The sequence below is a fragment of the Gopherus flavomarginatus genome, chromosome 1, assembly GCF_025201925.1.
Source record: "Gopherus flavomarginatus isolate rGopFla2 chromosome 1, rGopFla2.mat.asm, whole genome shotgun sequence".
In the NCBI taxonomy this organism is placed as follows: Eukaryota; Metazoa; Chordata; order Testudines; family Testudinidae; genus Gopherus; species Gopherus flavomarginatus.
Window position 1 is genome coordinate 100,379,524 of NC_066617.1, and position 22,929 is coordinate 100,402,452.

Genomic DNA, 22,929 nt, shown 5'->3' on the forward strand with positions numbered 1-22,929 from the left:
GTGACTTCAGCCCATTGGGACATGCCCTCCTCCAGAGCATGGTGATGTTAGTTGTGTGATGTCCTAGGGATCCAACGGTGTGCACCCGTGAGCATGCCAGGCTGCCCCCTCATGTGCCTTGGCACCTCCACAAAGTCTCCCCGTCTGTTTCTGGGAGCAGCGGCGCTCAGCAGACGCTGAGGGAGGGGCAAGGCCGCGCTGTGGGGGTGCCAGCGACATGCTCCCAGCAGCGCTCTCTGTGCAGACATCTCCCCCCTTTGCTGGCTCCTTAGTTTTTTTCTCTGCCCATTTTGAGAGTGATTTTTCCTGCCCATAAAAATAAAAGACTGAAATCACTGTCTAGAGGCAGCATAGCGCAGGCAGGCGCTGCGTGAACTTCCCACCCCCAGCTCTGCTGAGGCATTCCAGTCCAGACCCGCTTCACTGCCTGCTGCGCCAGTCTTCAGCTCCCACCTCCAGCTCTGCCAATGCACCTTACCCTGGCTTTCAGCACCCACCACTAGTCCAGCTCCCACCCACAGCTCTGGCTGTGCAGGCCTGTCCTGACCTGCAGCTTCCCCTCTGCTATTCCACTGCAGCAGATCTCTTGGCCGGAGCCAGTCAGTCCTGGCTGGAAGTAACAGAGCAGCTCGGTTCTGGCTTGTGGGTTTGAGGCGTGCACAAACAGCAGACGAGGCTCAGACCCACTGAACTCATTTAACTTGTGATCTTAAGCCATGGGTAGAGCCCCAGCCTCAAGCAACCACCCACTGCCCTGCCAAGCCTGCCCCCGTTACACTGTCTCTCTGTACACTAACGTAGCACCCCAGTCCATTCTGTACCTGGTCAAGAAATGCACGTGTGAATTGCATCCCTCTAGATCAGTGGTTCTCAAACTATTGTTCTGGTGACCCCCTTTCACATAGCAAGTCTCTGAGCATGACCCCCCTGATAAATTAAAAACACTTGTTTTTATATTTAACACCATTATAAATGCTGGAGGCAAAGTGGAGTTTGGAGTGGAGGCTGACAGCTCATAACCCCCTGTGGAATAATCTCATGACCCCTTGTTTGAGAACCCCTGCTCTAGATCTCCCCAGAGATCACTTGTCTGCCTCCTTTCAGCTCCTTTCCCTGTCAGCCCCACATGCCTCTGAGCAGTCTCCACTGGTGTCGCCATGGCATTTTGAGATCTTTTCTTGCTGGCCCTCCTCTCTTACTGAGGGTGAGTTGGAAGGCTGGAGGGATTAGTGTGGGCTGAGCAATCTGGGTGCCCTGAAGCACCTGTTGTACTGGAGGTAGAATCTGGTCAGGATCAGCTGTGGTTCTGCTTCCAAGGCCAGTGATCTGGGACTCACCCCTGGGGCTGGGGCTGGGGCTGGGGCTGGATGTTGGCAGAGAGGAATGACACTCCCTGGTGCATTGATTTGCCCGTGTGTCCCGTCACTCGTTCTAGCCCAGAGCACCCCTTCCATCAGCATGGGTTATCATTAGGGGAATCTCACATCACCTCAATCCCAAAGGAGATTTGCATGTGCAGCAGGGGGAAGGGCAGACTGTTTATTTTTAACGTTATGCATTATCTCCATTAGTAATGCCACCTCTGCCTCACATGCTAATTAAAACTCAATAATATTAATTTAATCAAGAATTCAGGCAGAGACCACACAAGATTGGCTGGATTAAGTTAACTTTATGGGCTATTAATGTATCTTCTGGAGGAAAAGTCTTCGTAATCAGAATCTCGCCAGAATGGCAATCAGGGACTTGGTCTCTCTTTCTGCCTAAGGGGGCCCTAGAAATGGAGCAGCAGGTTATGCTACAGGGCAGGATGATTGAACTGCATTGGCAGGGCTGTGGGGTGTGTGTGCGTGTGTGTGTGTGTGTGTCCAGGGCTGGAATAGTTGGGAGGAGAGGGCAGGCTGCAGGTGAGGGTTGAAACACCTTGGCAGAGTTGTGTGTGGAGCTTAAGATTGTCATGGGGGAAGGGGTGCCACAGATCAGGAGTGAGGTACATCAGCAGACCCCAAGAGTGGAATACCAGGTGGTGCTGGGGGCCAGGCTCAGAGGGATACTTGCTGAGCTGTGTGTTTAAATATTAACAGGGAGGTTTTCCTGGTTGGAGCGTCACCAGTGAAATGTTCACTAAATTTCCACTGTTGTCAGACTGGGAGAGGGGCTCCTTTTAGCCTCTTCTGCCATGTGGGGACAAAACTGGGAAGAGCTTCCTGAGCCCCATGGGATGGGCTCTGGATGCAGCCCCCCAGGAGCAGCAGAAGAACCCAACCAGGATTTTCCCATAAGGCTTTGTTGTACGAGGTGGGAGACACTGGTGTGAGGGAGGGTTCCAAGGTTGAACTCTCCCACCTGCAAAAGATTAATTGATCTTCAATTTACGGGGCTGTGTGAAGATTCAGGATTTTCTCCATGAGGTTTGGGATTTTTTCCATAAGATTTGGGATTGGATCTGGATGAATGGGGGAAGATTCTGGGCTTGAAGTTCAATTTGAAGGACGTGGGGCGAAGGTTTGGGGTCAAGGCTTGAACTATAGGCTTGGGTGAGAGTTTGGGACTTGCCTCCAGGTGGGTGGGTGTTCGGGACTCTGTTCAGGGCATTTAAGGGAAGGTTCCCATTGGGGGCTTGGTTCAGGTGCTAGAATTTTGTTTCAGTGGCTCAGTTCAGAGGGTTTGGGTGAAGATCCAGGGTTCAGAGCAAAGACAAAGACTGAGGTGTTGGACAAACATTTGGGGCTCAGGATTTTGGTTCAGAGCACTGAGGTGGTTTGAGTCAGGTAAGGGGCTCAGGTCACAACATTTGGAAGAAGGCTCCTGGGCTGCTTGATTCTGAAGTTTGGCCAAGTGATTGTGGGGAAAGGTTCAGGGTTTGATATTTGGGTAAAGGCTCAGTATCCCTGCTGTTCCTGCCCTCCTTCAGATCAGAGGGGTTAGGCAAAGGCTCGGGCTTTAGTGCACAGGGGTTAGGTGAAGGTTCAGGGTTGTGGTTGGGTTCAGGAGAGTTGGCTGAAGACTCATGGTCATGATTGGGTTCAGGGATTTGGGTGAAAGTTCAGGGTCATGGTTGAGTTCATGAGGGTTGGGTGAAGGTTTATGGCCATGGTTGGATTCAGGGATTTAGATGAAAGTTCAGGGTCGTGGTTGGGTTTTAGGAGGTTGAATGTTGATGCAATCAAGTGGCTGAAGGTTCAACTCATGTTGGGATGAAGATTCTGGTCAGATCTTCTTTCTTCTGGTCTGGTTTGTGGCTCCTGCTTCATCAATGGGAGTCGTGCGTTCTGGGAGTGGATAGTGCTGGGTAGCCCATGGAGGTCTCTTTCTTGCATCCTCCAGGTGACCAGTATTGTTCTCTAACACCTGCCCCTGTCCTCCAAGCCTGCCTCCGCCCATTCCAGCCTCCTCAGTCTAAGTATAAAGAGCGGGGACTAGCTTCTGTGTTCCTGTTGACTCTGTCAGCAGGGTCTGTGTTGTGCTCCCAGGCCAGGGGGAGAGTAGGGTTCCAGGCATGTACTGGGGATTGTGGGGATGGGAACTCCCTGGTCTACCTAGCTCTGAGGAATGATTTTTAGGGCTGAGCACACTGCTGTCGCTGAACTAGCGAGTGAGGGAGGGTGAGGAAGGAGAAGCAGAGACTGGGAGGAGAGCCAGACTGTCTGCTTCACTTTAGAAAGGAACACCCTATGAATGACCACACGTGCCTGCATGCAGTAAAGACACACGTGACCTACATTGTACACAGATACCCTAACAGTGGCAGCCATGCAGATGCTATGCACACAGAACACATGCACAAAACACACACAACACAAACAAGTTATTCACAGATCTCACAGTTGCCAGGCATACAAGTGCTATACACACAGAATGCATTTGCACACACCACACGAACACAAAAGTTACACGCAAATCACCTCACTTATACAGGTGTTATGCAAACTGAACATACTCACATGCGCACAGAACAACCCCCCCCAACATACACACAAGTTACACCCACATCACCATACTCACACTGGCGCTATGCATACAGAACATATTCATGTGCACACAGAACACACCTCACAAATTACACACACATCACCACACTCGCACAGGTTCTATGCGTACAGAACGTATTCACATGTCATGGACATGCAGAGGCTACACACATGCAGAAAACATTCACAAATGCACACGCCACACACCAGTTATCCACAGTGATCCTACACAGATACTCATGCATAACGTTGGTACGTATACATGTGTGTGCATGTGCATGTCAGACACCACACAGAAGTGCATACACACAAGACAGCATACCTCACTTGCAGCCCCACAAACATACCATTCAGACACACATGAGCCTTCTCTCTCTCTCTCTCATTCTTTGTTTAACAAGCTAAGGTGATTTTGCCATGTCATACAGCCCAACAGCAGATGGCAAGAAAGGCAGGGTTACGGTGACAGCTCCCAGCTCCACTGGTGACTCTTGTCAGTGCTTAGCTCAGCTGAAGATCCACCTTGCTGCCTGTATGAGAAAGGCCTTCCTCCTGCTACTGCAAGAAACATGGACTACAGAGCCCTTTTAAAGTGCCCTTCCCTCAGTGCTTTCACTGGAATAGCTGTCAGCTCTGTGTGGCTATAATGGGGGTCAGCAACAGCCACCAGTGTGAGTAGCATGTGTCGGCTTTGTTCTGGTATCATGGTGTGCTATCCTCTGTCCAGGGTACTGTCTCTCCTCTCCCCTTGCAGCCTGCATTATTTATCACCTATAATGCAAAAGAAATGTTAGCGGAGAACGTGAGGAGGGGAAGGCACGCAGGTGCAATCGGGGAGGAAAGGATACCCATCGCAAGACAGATCCTCAGTACTATGGGTCCCCTGCAGGTCAGAGGGCAAGTAGAGGATTCCTCCAGAGAGCTGGCATCACACGAGGAGGAGTAGTTCATTTTGGTACTTCTAGGGAGGCGGGGAAATGTGGGGGTCCCCCAGCCCTCTCTCTGTTACCTTTTGTGGGGCTGCGTGAGCAGGATCAGAACCTGTGTGTGTGTTTGGTATGTGTGTAGGAGGAGGAAGGAGGAGTGTTTGCGCTAAGGAACGTTGTGTTTGTGTGTGTGTGTGTGTTTAGGAGTGTGAGGAGGTGTGGGAGTGTGGTTCAGGGGTGTTTGTGTTGTCTAGGCAGTTTTGTGAGGGAGAGTGTTTGTGTGTCTCAGTAACTGTCTTGATGATTGTGTGTGTGTCGGTTGCATCTGTTTGTACTTACCAGAGCAGACACACAGAGACACACGGACAGACAGACAGGACCGTATCTTGATGTCCTTCCTCCATTTTCCCTGAGACTTCGCTCAGGGAGATCACTCACTGATGTCACTGGGAAGTCCCCCTTGGTAGGGAGTCGTTGAAACTAGGGCTGGCTTGTGTCCAGCTCTGCAAAGGCCTGCGCTCTCCTAGTCCAGGGACGACTCCTCCGGTCTACGGAGCTGGAGTTGGGGGAGTGCAGGATCCGCTCCTCCCTTGCACCAGCAGACAGGGTCAGGTGTAGGCCACACTTCACCTTTCCAACGGGTGGTGCAGCGTGTGCTGTAGGGTGAGCTCCTGGGGCCATTCTTGTGCCTGAGCCAGCATGAGCCCTCCCCGAACTGCTGCGGTGGGGGGAAGCTGCACCTCTAGCCTCCCCCTCATTGACTGCCAGGAGTTGGCCCATTGCCTTCAATGAGAGCTTTGCGTGTGCAAAGGCTTCAGGATTTGTCTGCTCTGCCCATGCCTCCTCCCACAAAATCCCAGGTGCACACAGGGCGGGATTCCAGATTGGGGCAGGCAGGCGTGATAACACTGACCTCATCTCCTGCTTACACCAGGGCTGTGCTGGGCTCCTGGGCTATCTGCGCATACCTACACATGCTGCGCATTGCGTTTTTGCTAACGCAGACGCATACTCACCAGGACACACACATCTCCCAGACCGACACAAACCCATTCACACCCATACAGACACAAACTCAAGTAGCGTATGTGCGCACGCACAGCCGGCCACATACCCAAACCCATACACTGTACATGCTCCTTCATCCTCCCCCCGTGAACCAATCTATGCACAGCCCCATCCACACCCAACCTGACACCCCCGTACCTCATCCGTGCACATTCACATACGTGCACGCAGACAGGTACTCTCCTCTCTAACAAGGCACTAACACACTCACTTGACCTTACACGGGGCCCTGCTCACGCGCAGTCATGAACTCTGAACCTCACGCATTTTCATTACCATGCCTGTTAGCAAGCCTTACAGAACTCTATTCTCCATGTTCCTGGTGTCCGGCCTGCCTGCATCTCTCTGCCACCCATTCCCTCCCACCCATTCCCTTGTCTCCTTGTCCCTATTTGGACCTAGAAGAAACTGTCACTTTCCCCTCCAGCCCCTCACCTTCCATTAGGGATCACGCATTACTTCACTGTGTTTAGACTTTGCAGTCACATCCCTGATGCTGCTATTAGCCAGTTTCACAGCACTCTGGGCTGGTGGGACCTCGCACTCTTCTATGCATGCAAATTATATCCATCCAATGCCAATGGAAAAGAGGAAGGAGGGAGGAGTGTGAATGTATGTAGGATGCTTTTTCTCTAGATGCTCAGTCACTGAACTGTAGTGTGTATGGGTGGACAGAGAGATGGACAGTGCTGGGAGACTGGAGAAATGGACAGAGCCAGAATAAAAGGATAAAAGAGAGGGGCAGAGTCAAAGCTGACTAGGTGCAATTGTGTGTGTGTGTGTGTGTGAGTGAGCAATACACTGATTTCCAAATGAAGTTCCTGTTTACCAGCTATTTGGAGAACGTCACTTTTTTGCATGCAGTGGGATGTGTTGAGGTTGTGTGTGTAGTCTTTGTTTGTCTCCTGGTGTATGTTTGTGTGGTGGTGTGTTTGTGTGTAGTATGTTTGATGAAAAATATTTGTCCACGTGTGTTAATGTATCAGAGGGGTAGTCGTGTTAGTCTGGATCTGTAAAAGCAGCAAAGAATCCTGTGGCACCTTATAGACTAACAGACGTTTTGGAGCATGAGCTTTCGTGGGTAAATACCCACTTCCTCAGATGTGTTAATTTGTATTTGTGCTTGTGTGGTGTATATTTGTGCCTGTGTGGTGGTGTACGTTTGTGTAATGGTGTTTGGTGTATATTTCTGGTGTAAGTTTGTGTGTTATGTGTGGTTTGTATTTATAGTATATTTGTGTGATAAGCATGTCTGAATGATGGTGCTTGTACATGTATCCATATATCTGTGTGTGGGTGTTTGTGTTTGTTTAACGGGGTGTTTTTGTGTGGTGTATGCGTTCAAGTGGTTGGTGTATGTTGTGTAATGGTGAATGTTTATGTTGTGATGTGTTTGTGTTTGGCATGTGTTTGTGTAATGGTGTATGTTGTGTATTGATTGCATGAGCATTTGTGTGATGAGTATCTGAAAGACAGCATATGTTTGGCTGTGTGTGTTTTGTGGTGGGGTGGGCATGTTGTGTGTGATTGAGAGAAATGGTGAGACTCTCATTCGGTGGGTGGAGGTTTGGGTTTGTATGTGTGTGTATGAACAGGTTGGTGTGTGAGGCTGTGGGGTGGGGCTGCATATGTCTAGAGGTGGAGTATATGTATGAGAAAATTGGTGTATGGGATGTGTGTAGGGTGATGTGTGTAGAAGTAGGTTGGTGTGTGTAAATATGGGTGTCAGAGTAAATTGGTGTGTGAGGCTGTGGGGTGTATGTGTATGGGTCTGGTGTGTGTGTATTGGTAAATTGGTGACACTGCGGGGGGTTGTATGTGTATGGGGTTGAGGTGTGCGTGTGTATAAGCAAGTTGGTGTGAGGCTGCATGTATGGAGTGTGTGTAGGATGGTGTGTGTGTGTGCACAGTAAATTGGTGTGTGGGATTACAAGCGTGCCTGTGTGTATGGGGGTATAGTTATACTTTGTCCCTCTGAGGATCAGTCAGACAACAGGCCCTCCCTGTTCTCACCATGCCAGGTGCTGGCTCACTCCTATCTCTGGTGGGACTGCTCAGGCCTTAGGATAGAGGCAACGTTCCCTTCCATGCTTCAAGGCTCTTTCCCTCAGACCGTCTGTCTGCCCCTCTGTCTATGTCCGCTTGTCTCTTCCCATGAGGGCTGACATGCCCCTGCAATGTTACACCCTGCACTGCCTGTGGACTCGGCAGCTGTGCACCTCACTCCTCTCCCTCTGTCTTATGCGCGCGCGCGCACACTCTCTCTCTGGATATTCATCTGTGGTATATTCGGTTGCCATTGGAAACCTAAGAAAGAAGTGTATATCCCCTCCAAGTCTTAGACTGTTTTTCCTCCTCCCCATTCCTTGAAGAAGGCGAAGACTTTTGCAATGAAACTGTGGCAGCTTTGGTCCATCAAAGAGCTGGAGCGATGAACCACCGCCTGCTCTTTTGTGTGATTGAAAGAGTCCGTTATATAGCTCTGAGGGGAGGGGCGGGTGCGGATGTACCTGCCCCTATTTCCACGCACCCTGGCATTCAAAGCACAGCATCCCGAGGTAAGAAAACCTAATTGTGTGTCTCTCTCTCTGTGTCACTCAATCCCCCGAGGTGAGGGTGGGAAGGCTGAGTTTCTGCAACATTGTTGATTGAGTCTATGCTTAAACTGATACCCATGTTTAGGGGCTGATGCCATCCCCGATCGCAACGCTGCATGCATGGCACGGCACGGGAGGGCCCTTTTGCATATCTTTAGGAGGAAGCTGTGCAGGTTTATTGCATGTAATCTGGAGCTTTCTCTCTCTCCCCTCCTCCCCATATATACCTCTCTCTCTCTTCCTCTGTCTCCCCCCAGCTCCCCTCTCCCTTCATTTCTCGGTGGAAGGGACAGAGATTTTTACATTGCTCAGCAAAGAGGTAGGGTGCAGTCTATGGTGCAGCCACCTTCTGTCCCTGTGCACCCTCGCGTGATGTTAGAGATGCACCTGGTTACTGGAGAAGCATCTCACAGCAGTGTACTGAGGGGTGTTGTACTGCAGGAGGCGCTGTCCCAGCATGCCATTGGGCACTGGGAGAGAGCGGGCTTTGGAGATCACTGTCCATCTAAACTCCAATGTTCTGTTGCTCTCTGTATCCCAGCATGGCATTAGGGCTCACTTATGAATGGAGGCGCTGTCGTCCATCATGTCTGGGCGCTCCATCTCTTAGAACACCACATGGGTCCTGGGAGGCCTCCTGAAGCTGAGGGTAGAGCCCAGGAGTTCTGACTCTGAGCCCCGCCTGCTTTAACTCATTAGACCTCACTCCCCTCTCAGTGCTAGGGATGGGACCTAGGAGTCCTGGGCTCTCAGCCTCTCACCCCACTTTAACTCAGCTTGGGCACATTCCATCTCTGAGCAGCCCAGCATAGCTTTTGCAGGTGGTGTAGTGCGGACAGTGCTGTCTGTTACTACCTAGACCGCTCTCCTTCTCCCTGCACCCCAGCACAGGGATGAGGGATCTTGTGCTGTGCTTCATATCTGAACCTGCTCCAGTGCCTCAGCACAGAATGGGGAGTAGCACTGTCTTCCTGCAGGGGTTGACCTTCATCACCAGACCCTGACCTATTCCCCATGGAACTATGGTGTGCTACGCTCCTGGGAGTCATGCCCTCATTAGCTCTATGGGCTCCCATCTCCCAGGGCAGATGCCAGGGGCTGCTGTGTTGCTGGGAGATCTGTCCTTCGTATCCCATCCCACGGCCCATCCTGCTTGGAGTTGTGGGACCCAGAGATACTAGTGGCACTGTTTCCAGTGTGGCAATGGGTTGTGCTATGCTGAGGGAGCGGTTGTCCCTAGTGTGGCACTGTGGTCGGAAGGGGGTTTTGAGTTGTTATCTTTCATGGCTTCCGACTCCCAGCAGGCTCTTGCAGAATGAGGGGGAACTGTGTGTCTAGACCCACAGCCCTTAGAATAGGAGCAGGGAGCGGTGTGATGCTGAAAGTGCTGTTCCTACTCTGGTGGTAGGAAGTGCTCTCCCGTAGCGCTAGGGGGTACCCTGTGGCTGTAGAGACTGTCCCTGTGGTGCTAGGGGGTGCCCTGTGGCTGAAAGGACTGTCCCCGTGGCGCTAGGGGGCGCCCTGCGGCTGTAGGGACTGTCCCCGTGGCGCTGGGGGGCTCCCTGGGGCTGACGGGATTGTCCCCGTGGCGCTAGGGGGCTCCCTGCGGCTGATGGGACTGTCCCCGTGGCACTGGAGGGCACCCTGTGGCTGTAGGGACTGTCCTCGTGGTGCTGGGGGGCTCCCTGTGGCTGACGGGACTGTCGCCGTGGCGCTAGGGGGATCCCTGTGGCTGACGGGACTGTCCCCGTGGTGCTAGGGGGCTCCCTGCGGCTGTTGGGACTGTCCCTGTGGCGCTAGGGGGCTCCTTGCGGCTGTTGGGACTGTCCCCGTGATGCATGGAGGTGCCCTGTGGCTGAATGAAGGGACTGTCCCCGTGGTGCTATGGTCCCAGCTGGATCAGAGCAATGTGCTGCTGGAGGTGATATCCCGAGCATGGCTCTTGGGGGCGTCATGCTGCAGGAGGGCTGTCCCTATGTGACACCAGGGGCTGCTATGCTGTTGGAGGTAATATCCCCAGCATGGCACTAGTGGGCACTGTGCTGCATGAGGGGCTGTCCATATCTTAAACCCATTTCATCTCCCAGCTGCTGATGGATGAGCCTTTCGTTATGGGTCACTATATTTCCTCTGTGTATGTGTGTGTGGGTTTATGTGCTACATGAGTCCAGTCCCTCTCTATACTCCTCTTATCATAGACAGCCTCTCAGCACCCCCCATCCCCATCCAAACCCAGCCTCACCCTAGCTACACAGTGCTCAGCCTTCAATGTGTATTCAAAGGGTATGTTCTCCTTTCATAGATCATGAGCACCTTCCACTCTGGCTTTTATCTTCAGTAGATCCCATCCCCATCAGCATTCACCTTCCCCGCTTCAAGCCCCCTTGGTTCATGTGGAATGGGAGGGGCTTTCATTAATGCGTGGGATGTCTGTGAATTTTCTCACAGGCTGACAATATTTCCAGGCGATCTTTCCCCCAGATCCTTCTGGTTCACACTTTTCTAGAGGGTGATGACTCTGTTGCTGATATGTTGTTGTTCTCTGTCTGAGGCGTGAGCAGGCCTTTGGGGTGTGATGTAGGAGTGAGCAGAGAGCTCTCTGCTATGGATATTATTTCTTTTGGTCACAAAAAGCCAGCTCCCTGTGAGGTGGAAAATCAGAAGCCATTCAGTGCTGGTCAAATGACACAGCCTCCTGGGGCACTGTTTTGGCAGTGATTCAGCGAGAAGAGCGCCTCATCCTGAGTCATGCAGACCTGCCTGTAGCACCACCCACCCCAGGGCTATGTGGGCTGTCAGAACGGCTGTGTCCTGCTGGACTGTGGACACCACCTTTGGTAGCTCTACATCCTCTAGTACTCAGCTGGGGTATTGGGGTCAGCGCTGAGCAGGGGGGCAGTTTCCCCTGCCTTTCTACAGCTTGGCTTAGCTGTGTTGGAAACGGAGCAAAACATGTGCAGTGAAGGGTTAAATGCCGAGCAGCTGTATTTAAGCTAGCAGGTTATGTCTGGTGCGTGGGAGGCAAGTGGGAAGTTGGGAGGTAGAAGGGCTGGAACACACAGGTCCTGGGAATTGTAGGATAGCATTGGTGGACTGTCCAGACTTGAGTCTGGCATCACATGCTTTAGCTATGTCCCAAAAGTGGGCAGGCTGAGACATTCACTGCAGCAGACCATGGGCTTGCACTGTGCCCCCAGCTGAGTCAGCAAGCCTGTGTTCTGAGGGTCCATGTCCCAAGGCTTTATGTGTGGATGGTAGGAGCATCTTGACTTAAACATGTGTTAGAGCACACGTCAGGCCTTCACCTTAGAGAGGAGAGCATCTCCTGCTGGATTACAGAAATACTTCCCCTTGGGCTTTCCCCGAAGGACCGGTTGGCGAGAGAGAGTTGTGCTGCCCCAATGAGAGACCCCAAATCCTGCTGACAGGTGGGGGTCAGGGATGTCTCTTCCAGTTCAGCTGAGGGGAGTCCCCTTGGCAATTGCTACTGAGAAGGGAAAGCAATGCAAGTGTTGACTGTAGGGGTACGTCATCAATCTTCCTTTATTTCCCAAGGCCAGAAGGTTGGAGATAGTGTTTCCAGTGTGCGTCCACCACGTAGGTAGGGGCCTGGAATCAGTTCCCTCAGTGAAGTCAGGAGACAGCATGAAGTACTGGAAGGAATGAGGGTCTGGGAGCCAGACACTTCTGAGTTCTGTTCTCTGCTCTGGGAAGTCCCTTACCTGGGGGGAGGGGAAAAAACCCCCCAAACCTCTCTATGCCTCAGTTTCCCCATCTGTGACATAGGGATGGCAATGACTGGCTTACATGTGACGCTTTGGTAATGTCTGCAAAGTATGAGTGCTGTGGGAGAGGGGATGATGAACAGGAGAAGTGGCTGCTTCCCCCTCCAGGAAACTGAATTGGGTAGCACCATCCTGGGTAAGGGGATGCAGCCGGGGTGTGGAGGAGAATCCCTAATGGAAAGACTGCTGTGTGTCAGGGCTGTAGCAGCGAGACTCTCAAGCCACTCTTTGTTTGCAGAGAGAAAGGGAGTTTGTGGCCTTGCACTTTGGAAACAGAATGAGAATTCACCGGCAATGGACAGACGCCTTAACTGGGTTTCACGGAGCGGGCATGTGGTGTGTGCACCTGGGGAGCACGGTGAAGGGCACGACTGGAGCTGTGCCCTCCCTGTCCCACATGTGCTGCTGGGAATGCAGAACATGGGACCGCGATACACCCGGGGACAGAGTCTCACGTAACAGAGAGAGAAAGTACCACCCAGGGAGAAGGACACGGTGGGAAAGAAAGATACAGGGAGAGGAATGTGGGGAAAGGGGGAGAGAAAGGAGAAAGGCCTAGTGATGGGGGAAAAAGAGAGACAGAAAAATACACAGCAGAGAGAGGGGGAGTGAAACAGAGAAGGAAGCAGAGAGCTACGCGGCAGAGGGAAGGGGAGTGAAAAGAAGAGGCAGATATCTAGTGAAGAGGCAGCAGTATAACAGAGGGAGGGAAGGACCGAGAGTAAGGGAGAAAGAACAAGAGAAAAGGAAGGAAGAGAGAGAAAGAGAGAACCATGTTGCCTCAGGGAGTTGAGGCCTTGGACCGCCTTGGTGAGAGGTCCAGTGTGGAGATCAGTTATCCATTTCTCCCCGCATTGCACAGAGATTACAGTTGGGAGGCAGACACGGAAGAGATGGCGGCCCAGTAGTTTTACCCAACAGCCTTTGTACTGGAGACACCAGCTTATGTGATCAGGAAAGTGCCCTATAGTTCAAGAATGCAACTAGTAGTGAGCAGGATGAGACTCTGAATCTGCAACATTGGCCTCTCCGTGGCATCCCCAGCTCGGAGAGTTAATGGGAATCTCCTGAGACTCTAGGCAGCTGGTTCTAATTCTGCTTCTTCTATTCACCTCCTTGTCCTGTGCTCTGAGTATGGAGGTCGGAGGCATTGCTGGCAGACCCCTCCCTAATGTCCTCTGCCAGCTGGTTGTCTCAAAAGAAATGGCAGCAAATATTCAACAAGCAGAGTAAACTAGTTAATGATACTCAGAGGAGAAACACACTCCCCCCCCCCCGCATTTGATATTGCAATGAAGTAGCTAGGGTGTGTGTTCAAGCTGCCCCTTACTGGATGGAATCAGAACTGTCCAATTGTGTGTCAAAGACCATAACAGCTAGTGGAGATTCTCCTTTAGCGCATGTGGCAAGGGCCTGGGATTTTGGAGCAAGACCAAGTCCTGTCTCTCCCGGTGCCTTGAAATCCTGCCTTACTGTGATGTGTAGCATAGTGACAACTGTGAAGTGAGTGGCTCCGGCTTGGTGTCCACAGACTTGCCTCAATATGTGTGAACAGCTGCTTCTGTGCTTCCAGACAGCTTCCAGATAATAGATAGGGCCACAGTCCCAGGCTGGCTGGCCCTTTGAGGCAAGCTGGGCTCAGCCGTCAGCCTCACTGGTAAGCTATGGGCTAATTAGTGACCCCAGCAGGGGGTAATGGGGTTTAATGAGACAGACTGACCCTCACTATGGCGATGAAGCAGGGAGAACACAGTGCAGGAAGGAAGAACAAGGCGAGTTCCCCTGAGGAAGTCAAGCTGAGGCACCCACAGGGAGCAGGATAGGCTCCTGGCAGGGTGAGGGGGTGCCCTGAATTAAGCCCTGGAGACACCCACAGAAGCAGGGTAGGTGTCTGTGGGGGAGCCATGAGATAGGGCCTACAAAGAACAGGGAGATTCTCAGGCGTAATCTGCTGGAGTCCCCAGCCACGGGAAGCAGTGGGGGAATCCTGGGGAAGAAGTGGTTCAAGGGAACCTGTGCCAGTGCCAGGAAGCAGAGGATTTCAGCCGAACCTGAGAGGGGCAGAACTGTAAATGCGGACATTGTGAACTTTAAGTTGGACCTCTCAGTTACCCCTGAAGGAGAGCAAACTGCTCTGTGACTAGGCCTGAGGGCTGAGCCACAGAAGGAGTTGGGAGAAGACCCTGGCTGAGACTTGCCATTGTGAGGCCAAGGGGGTCAGACAAAAGTCCCCTGCAATACCACATTCAGGGACAAGGGGTCGTCGTGAGGTGCAGACTCATGTGTACAGCCACATTAACACACATCAGGGTCTACAGCGGATGGTTGATCGTGCAAGCACATGGTCACAAATACTCACAGCTATGTGTGTGTGTGTGGTTCGCTCCCTGCAGGAGCAGGTGGTAATCAGACATGCAGACCCAGGTGTTCTGGTGGCTTGCACCCTGGGGATTATCTTACACATGTGTGCTTTAGCATGTGTGTGTCAGCTTGATCTGATCCCCAGGACCCTTTGAAGTTAGTCTGAGCAATGAGAAGGCAGTGAGCAGTGCTGGCATTGAGAGAGGGATACTTGGATAATGGGGCTTCTTATTTGAGTTCCCAGCATTTCCCATCCTATTTTCTGTCTCTTGGCTGATTCAGAGCTGAAAGGCAATCAGTGGAGCTAACAGCTCTGCATTGTTCATCTCCCTCTCTGATTTACTCCTTTTCATCCTCTCTGGGTTTCATCTCCTCCCAGGTTCACACAGCCCTCAGCATTCAGGTCAGTTTCTTTTCACTGAGCCCTGAGCTGTAGATAGCTCTACAGCCCTGAAACCTCCAGCGAGGGGGCCAGGGTCAGGCTGGAGCTCACTAGGAGGCAACAGACCCAAGCAGGTAAAGAGAACGAGGCAAGTTTGGGATGGAGGTTGTGCAGGGAAATCCATACTGGTCACCCTCAAATGCTTTGTGCATTTAAAGTGACTCAGTGTCCCAGTCCCAAGGATGTCGCTGAGAAGCTAAAGGATTCCTCGTGTCACTCTTCATAGCTGGGAATATTTGGGAGATTTCTACCGCAGACCTGTTCTTGCCCGGTAACAAAGCTGAGGAACTTTCAGATACGGAGGTGTGAGGAGAAGATGTGCTGGAACAAACTGATCACTTAAAAATCAGTGTCGCCAGGCCCAGATGGTGCATCCAAGAGTTCAGAAGGAGCTTAGATATGAAGCTGCTGAGCTGCTAACAAAAACATGCAGTCTCTCATTAATGACAGCCATGGTAGCAGAGGGTAGCCAATATTGTACCTATATTTAAAGAAGGCTTTAGTGGTGATCCGGGGAATTATAGACCAGTGAGCTTTAGAGCTGTACCTGGCAAATTGGTCGAAACAACAATAAAAAGCTCTGTTGATGATATCTGGAAGATGTTGATCTGATAGGGTCTAACCAGAACAATTTCTGCAAAGCAAAACTGAGTCTCCCTAATCTCTTAGAATTCAAGTGTGTCAATAAAGTAGAGGATAAAGGAGAACAGGTTGACAATTTATTTAGATTTTCAAAAGGCCTTTGACACACAAGCCTACTAAAGAAGCATGGGATGAGAGGCCAAATATTGGCCTGGTCATTAACTGGCTGGGGGACTAAATCAAGGAATAGGATTAAATGATCAGTTTTCATCATGGCAGAAGGTTAAGAGTGGGGGAACCTCATGGTTCCATCCTACATCCTGCATTGTTTTAATATGTTAATGATCTGGGAAGAGGTAGTGAGGTAGAAAACATTTGCAGGTGGCACAAAGTTATTTAGGTTAGTCTGGACCAGAGAGGGCTGTGAGGAACTTCAGAGAGACCTAACCAAGCTAGGTGAATGGGCAACGCAGTGGCAAATGAAATTCAGTGTTGATGAATGCAAAGTAATCCACAATGGAGTGGAAGATCTAAACTACTCATGCACCTCATAAGGTTCTAAATTAATTGTGTCAACCCACAAAAGGGACCATGGCTTCATTGTAGACAGTTAAAGGAAAACCTCCACTCAATATGCAGATATGTTCAAAAAATCAAACAGGAAGTTAGGCAGCATACGGAATGAAATAGAGAATAATACAGAAAACATTATGCTTTATATAAGTCAGTGGTGCAGCCTCCTCTGGAATACATATGCAATGTTGGTCACCCCGTCTCACAAAGGACCATATAGAATTAGAGGGGGTTCAGAGGATGATCCAGGGTCTGGAAGCTCTTTCATAGGAAGAAAGATTGAGATTGTTCCCCTATAAAAGGGAGATTAATAAAGGGGGATATGATTAAACTCTATAAAGCAGTGGCTGGTCTAGAGATGGTAGCTTGGGAGCTTCTGTTCTCCCTGTCCCATCCCACAAGAGCAAGGGGCCATGCAATGAAACTGAAGGGTGGCAAATTCAAAACCGATAAAGGAAATACTTTTTCACACATTGCACCATTAGACTGTTGCTCTTCTTGGGGCATGCAAGGCTGTGAGCCACCTTGTTGCCAGCAGCCTCCAGCTTAAGGGCGTCTTGCCTGTGCCAGCTGGGTGTTAGCTCCTAACACAGTCAGTCTGGCAGCCACTCAGGCGCTCTCCTCTGGGCTGTATGGGCCCTGCCTTTGACCTGCAGGTTGACTATAAATGCTCCCCAGCCTCTAGCCTTCAAAGTGTTCTCCTGTGGTGTCCAGCCCCTTATCACTGGATACCCCCAGAAATCCCAGGCTCTCCATTCCCAAGGGAAGAGTGTACCCTAGTTTAACAGTTTTACCTTAACTCACTGCTCCCGTAGGTGACTGGGTAGCAAACTGGCAGATGAAATTCAGTGTGATAAATGCAAAGTAATGCACACTGGAAAACATTAATCCCAACTACACACATAAAATGATGACGTCTAAATTGGCTATTACCACTCAAGGAAGAGCTCTTGAAGTCATTGTGGATAGTTCTCTGAAAACATCCACTCAGTGTGCAGCGGCAGTCAAAATAGCTAACAGAATGTTGGGCATCATTAAGAAAGGGATAGATAATAAGACAGAAAATATCATACTAACTCAATAGAAATCCATGGTACACCCACATCTTGAATACTGTGTGCAGATGTGGTCGCCCCATTTCAAAAAAGATACATTGGAATTGAGAAAGGTTCAGAAAAGGGCAGCAAAACGGATCAGGGGTATGGCTGCTCAGCGCCCTCTAGCCAAAGGGAAATAGTTCTTGGGAGCCTCTTGTACTCCTCTCTCTTTACTCCTCGTTTGGATTCCATACACTGAAGTACCTTACTCTGTAGGAGCTCCCTGATTTCTTTGATGACTCACTCAGAGTTGCTTCCATTGGAAGTGTAAAGGGATCAGACCTAAGTGTCAATATCTCACCTTTTCAAGAGGTTAAAGGCGCTGATACCACTGGAGGTAACTTTGGAATGCTTAGAAATGTCCATTATAGCACCCTGAATCTCTGGGGCTGAGACACGACTGCATCACCTCTGTATTATAGCACCCAGGAACCCCTGGGATTGAGACCAGGTGTTTTCACCTCTGCTGTATTCCAGCACCCAGCATGTTCAGGGGCCAAGGGATAAAGTTGGCCACCTTGGTATATTTCAGCGCCTAGATACCTCCATTAGCAAGTCCCGGCTCCTGCTCCTCTTCTCTTTATCGCAGTGTCCAGGAGCCTCCTGCACTGAGACATAAGTGGATGATCTCTGCTCTACTACAGTACTGGGAATCTGCAGCATTGTGACAGGACTGCATCATCTTTGCCTTGTTGGGAACTTCAAGCACTGTGATGCAGTTGCCTCCCCTCCTCTGTATAAAAGCAGCAAGAAACCCCTGGCACTAAGAGATATCTGCATCACTTCCACTATTTTACAGCGTCTGGGAACCTCCAATACCAAGCTGCTGTGACAGCATGTCTGCTCTTGTATATTAGTGCATCTGGGAACCTCTAGCACTGAGCCATAGCTGCAGGAATACAGCACAGCACCTGGGAGTAGCTTCTACCTGGACACCACAGTGGCTGGAGCTTACAGTCAGAAGAGGGATATCTAAATCGTCCCATTGTGATCCTGGCATTTAGAATGTACAAATTAATTTCTAAAACGCCCCAGAGAAGAAGAGTTTGTCATGTTACAAACCTGACTTGTAGATTCCGGGGAAAATCCTAAAAGCTTTTGGTAATAGAGGTTTTAGTGAGTTTAATGCCGATGGAATTAAAAGTCTCTAGGCACTCACAGCGAATGGATTTACATCAGGGAGATTAGGAAAGGGAAAATGTTATTGGTGTGCAGGAAACTCAGGGGAGCAGCTGTCAGCTGGTTTAGATGGAAAGTTCCCCAGCAGACAGGCATGCTGTCGTTCACTGGGTTTGCACTCAGTTTCATGCATACACACTCACATATGCACACACATGCACACTCTTGCACATGTGTGCCCGATCCCCAGCTGGACACTGGTTTACATTGTTCTACGTGTACGTATGCAGGCATGTTGATATCCATACGTGCCTATGCACACTCACAGGATAATACATTTTCTGCTGTGTGCGTGCACACAAGCTCACAGGTGATGCTTGTCATGCGGATAAACTCTGATGGATCTGAATTGACACACCTCTGTGTGTGTACTCACATACTAGTCTCTGCACTGACATGCTTATATGGACATGGGCTCACTCAAGCTCACACAGGCACCCACCAAAATAAGCAATCACACTCGTGCACAAGTGCTCACACACCTTCCATGCCTTGCACCAACTGGGGCAGACACATGCTCACACATATGCTAATACACTCTCCCACACACGTACATGAATATTCCCTCTGATGCACCAGCTCTGAGAGCAAGAGTGTAGGTAGGTGCCCTTACAATCTCCAATGCACTTGAAGGCACTCCTGGGGGCCCGTGGCCTCCAAAATACGCACATACATGCTGCACAGATGTATGCACTACACAAGTGCACACAGCACAGTCCCCTCCCATAGGGACCTGCATTCTCACCTCGCCCTGGAAAATGCATCTGCCAAATGGGCAGGCAGATGCAAACAGTAGCACCTGCCCATTTCCCAGCCGTGTTTCTAGGGGGACGTTGGAGATTTGGGCCTTGCATTCCTTTCCGGAGCTGGGTGTTGGGAGAGCCATGACAGCATTGTCAGTCAGGAGAACAAGGGTAACATAGATTATGGAAGGAGGCAGGGAAGGGGGGTGACTGAGAGGCTCAAGGTTCCATCGAAGAGTTTTTGGCCTTGGCTGCAGAAGCAGGGAGAATGTGGCGCTGGTTTCTCTCCCTCCCCTTCCATTGTCGTTTCTCTCCTGACTCCTCACTGTCTGTTGTGTGCAGAGATGCAAGTTAATGCTGGGTGGCTTTTCCTTAAGTGAGGGGTTCTCAAGTGGAGGAGTAGCTTCAATCCCACTTCAAAGATCTTTGTCTCCTCTCCAGTCTGGGAGAGCTGGCTGGGAGATCAAGGAGGATTTGCTGATACAGAGAGCTCCCCTCACTAGGCAGAGGCAGGGAAAGAGAGAAGATTCCTAACCAGGCAGAGTCCAGGGAGCAGAGAATGGGGTGCTGCTAGCTGGTAGGCCCACCCAGGTCAGAGGGGTGTCTGTGTTTCCTGTTGGGGCAGTGGCAGGAGCTCTATCTCACTGGTGCTGTCCCTTGGGTCAGTGCGGTGTGTACTGCGAGGAATAGGTTAGGATGCTTTGCACCCCTGCGGGGATGCGTGGAGGTGCCCTGTCCCCGGGTAGTCCCCTCCTAGCTCAGCACGGTGTTCCCTCTGAGAGCACCTGGGGTCTCCATGAGGCACTGCTGGGAGAGCCCATCTCCTGTAACATCACCACTCATGGCAAAGAGGGAACTTCACCTGTCCCAATACACTGAACAGACATGCAACATAACACCCCTGTGGGCCAGGGGAGGTGACATAGAGAGGCAAAAGGACTTGCCCAAGTCACACAGTGAGACGGTAACACAAATGGGAATAGAACCCAGAGGTCCTGACTCCTAGACCCCCTGCCTCCCAGTGACTCTGGGGCTGTTGCTACAGGGATACCATTTGCTGGGGCAGTAGGTAGCGCCCTCTGAGGGAAGCATTGGGATGCCAAGCATCTTGTGGGAGGCAAGGCTGCCCTGTCCATGATACAGTCCTGCCCCATCGTAGGTCGATGCTTTGGGGTGCTCTCTGTGGAAGGAGAGAGAGAAAGAGGTGGAGGAGGAGAGAAAGCAAGGGACATGGAGAGACTGGCTAATCCTGGGGTCTCCCCAAAAAGCGGGCACTCCTTGTAGGGGCTGCTGGAGCCAGGGCGTGGATAAAGCGTTGTGCGTGAAGGAGAGAATGGGCCTACTAATGGTGCAGTGCGGAGTGATGGGGAGGTGGGGCAGGTAGACATTTTCCTAGTACACTGAGGCTTCCTCACCAGCTCAGACTCATTAGCTGGGAGATTTGGCTGTAAGAAAACACCATGCTTTTTAAATAAAGCCGAGATTTGAATTTGCAAATGTTACAAAGGAAATTGGGGGTGGCCACAGCAGCGAGTGGCCATGTCTGGGAAGGGACGGCTGGTGCACCAGGGCTAGCCCGATGGCATGGGCCATATCCTCTGCTGGTGTAAATTACATTGGCTCTAATGCAGCGATGCCCTCTGACACCCAGAGAGGGTCCAGCCTGGCATCCCTAGAAGGTGGCTGCAGGAGGTGGCTGGGCTGGCTTACCCACATTCAAGGTCCTGGCCTCCACTGGAGTCAACGAGAGCTGCTTGTGGGGAGCCTCTAGGCTAGCCAGGCCGGTTGGGGTTTCTGTCCCCCCCTGTGGCCCGTTCGGTAGCAGCACTTTGCACGTTGCTGTTCAGCACGAGTCCAACTGCACCTCTCAGTCTCTGTCTCTCTGAGTAAGTTCTCATCCCTTTCGGTTTCTCTCTTGCTCATCTCCCCTTCTCTTTCTCTCCTTCTCCGCCTCTTCTTTCCCTTGCTCTCTCTCTGGGCCTGATCCAAAGCCCATGGAGGAGAGTGGAAAGTTACACTTTTTTCCTCTCATCTCTCATTGTCTCTCCCCCTCATTCTTTCTCCTTCTCCATGAATCGCCTTCTGTCCCTAGTGTTCTCTGTCTGTTCTTCTCCTGTCTCTAGCTCTGTGCCTGTTTAATAGCACTGTGATACTTCATGGAGGTTTCCTAGGCTAGGAATGATGGTCTAGTGGCTAGGGCCCTGGACCAGTCATCAAGAGTTCTGGGTACAATTTGCAATTCAGCCACAAACTCCCTGTGTAGCCTTGGGTGAGTCACTTAATCCACCCCATATCTCACTTCTCTGTCTGTAAAACTGGAATCCTAGTGCTTCTCCTCCTCCCGGGATGCTGTGTAGTGCTCAGATGCTCTGATGACGAGGGCCAGATGGGTGCCTGGATAGACAGACTGATGTGCCCACGAGCTGGGCTTGCTCTGATTTGTGTGGTTGTGGAACTCATTAGTCATCAGTATTTGGATGAGTGCCAGGCGTCTGTGAAAATGCCTGCGAGTCTCTGAAGTTGCACAGATGATTGTGCGGCAAGCACTTGATCCGTTACTTGCCATCGTCCCATTGAAAATGTGTCAGCCATCCAGTCGGTGAGCAGAAATAACGCGATGTGATGTAGGCAACCAACTAATCACACAGCCCTGCCAGTGAAGAGTCAGAACGCGCAGCTTGCAGACGACTCAGAGGCTAAGAGCACTTTGCCCAAACGCTCTGGAGAATGAGGAAAGCAGAATCAGGTGGTTATTTACTCTCCAAAATACAGGGCTGGTTTCGAAACCAAGCTTAGCGTGACCAGCTCCAGTTGGCATGAGTAGAGCATTGTCTCTGCCTGTTCTCTTTGTCTCTCTGGGTGTCTCCTCTTGTCTCTGTTTTCCTCTCTTGTGGTCTGTCTCATCTTCCATCTCTCTCTCTGTCCTCACTCCTTCAAGCTCTCTCTCCTCCTTTTCATTCTCTGTCTCCTTCTCTCTTTGTCCTCTGTCTTCCCATCTCTCTAAGAGCAGTGGGGACCTATCTTCTGTAACTTATCCCCTGGCATCATATGCCTGGGGCCAAACTCTGCTGGGCTGTAGGATGACCTGACAGCAAGTGTGAAAAATCGGGATGGGGGTAGGGGGTAATAGGAGCCTATATAAGAAAAAGACCCCAAAATCGGGACTGTCCCTATAAAATCGGGACATCTGGTCACCCTACGGGGCTGGCTGGGGGCTGCACACATCAGAGGCCTGCAACTTGCTTGCTACCATGTTAGAGTTGCCATGGGAGATGGGGGAACAGGGAGGGAGGAAGAGCCTTCCCAGCAGCCGCAGCCATAGCAGCCAGAACTCCTCCTTTGAGCAGAGAACACCCACTCTTGTCTCCTTCCCCCTGCCCCCGTTTAGAGAGCACACCGCAGAACGCTGCCTTGGAAGCCCCCTAGTTAGTGTCCCGCGTGTCCTGAACGGAGCCCTTCGTTACCACTGACGTGATTGCGGAAGGCACAGATTAGCATGTGTTTCAGGGTGGGATCAGTGCCAGAAATCCACTCCGGTCCCCTCCCCTCCCCTAAACCCATCCTCCCCACTCCCCCTACCCCAGGGATCCTGCAAGGAGGGGCGT

At 51.2% G+C, this 22,929-nt stretch overlaps 1 protein-coding gene across 5 annotated transcripts in view; it reads left to right on the forward strand.

Annotated features, from left to right (window-relative positions):
- The window catches only part of ELFN2 (extracellular leucine rich repeat and fibronectin type III domain containing 2), a 60,459-nt gene that overhangs the window by 17,449 nt on the left and 20,081 nt on the right, over positions 1-22,929 (forward strand). Inside the window, exon 1 of one of the 5 annotated variants that reach the window (XM_050926346.1) lies at positions 8,323-8,523. The exons of the other annotated variants lie outside the window; for them this stretch is intronic. The gene's annotated coding sequence lies outside the window, so the exon portion shown is untranslated. Of the gene's footprint in view, positions 1-8,322; positions 8,524-22,929 lie in introns of those variants that run through there. 5 annotated transcript variants of the gene reach the window in all.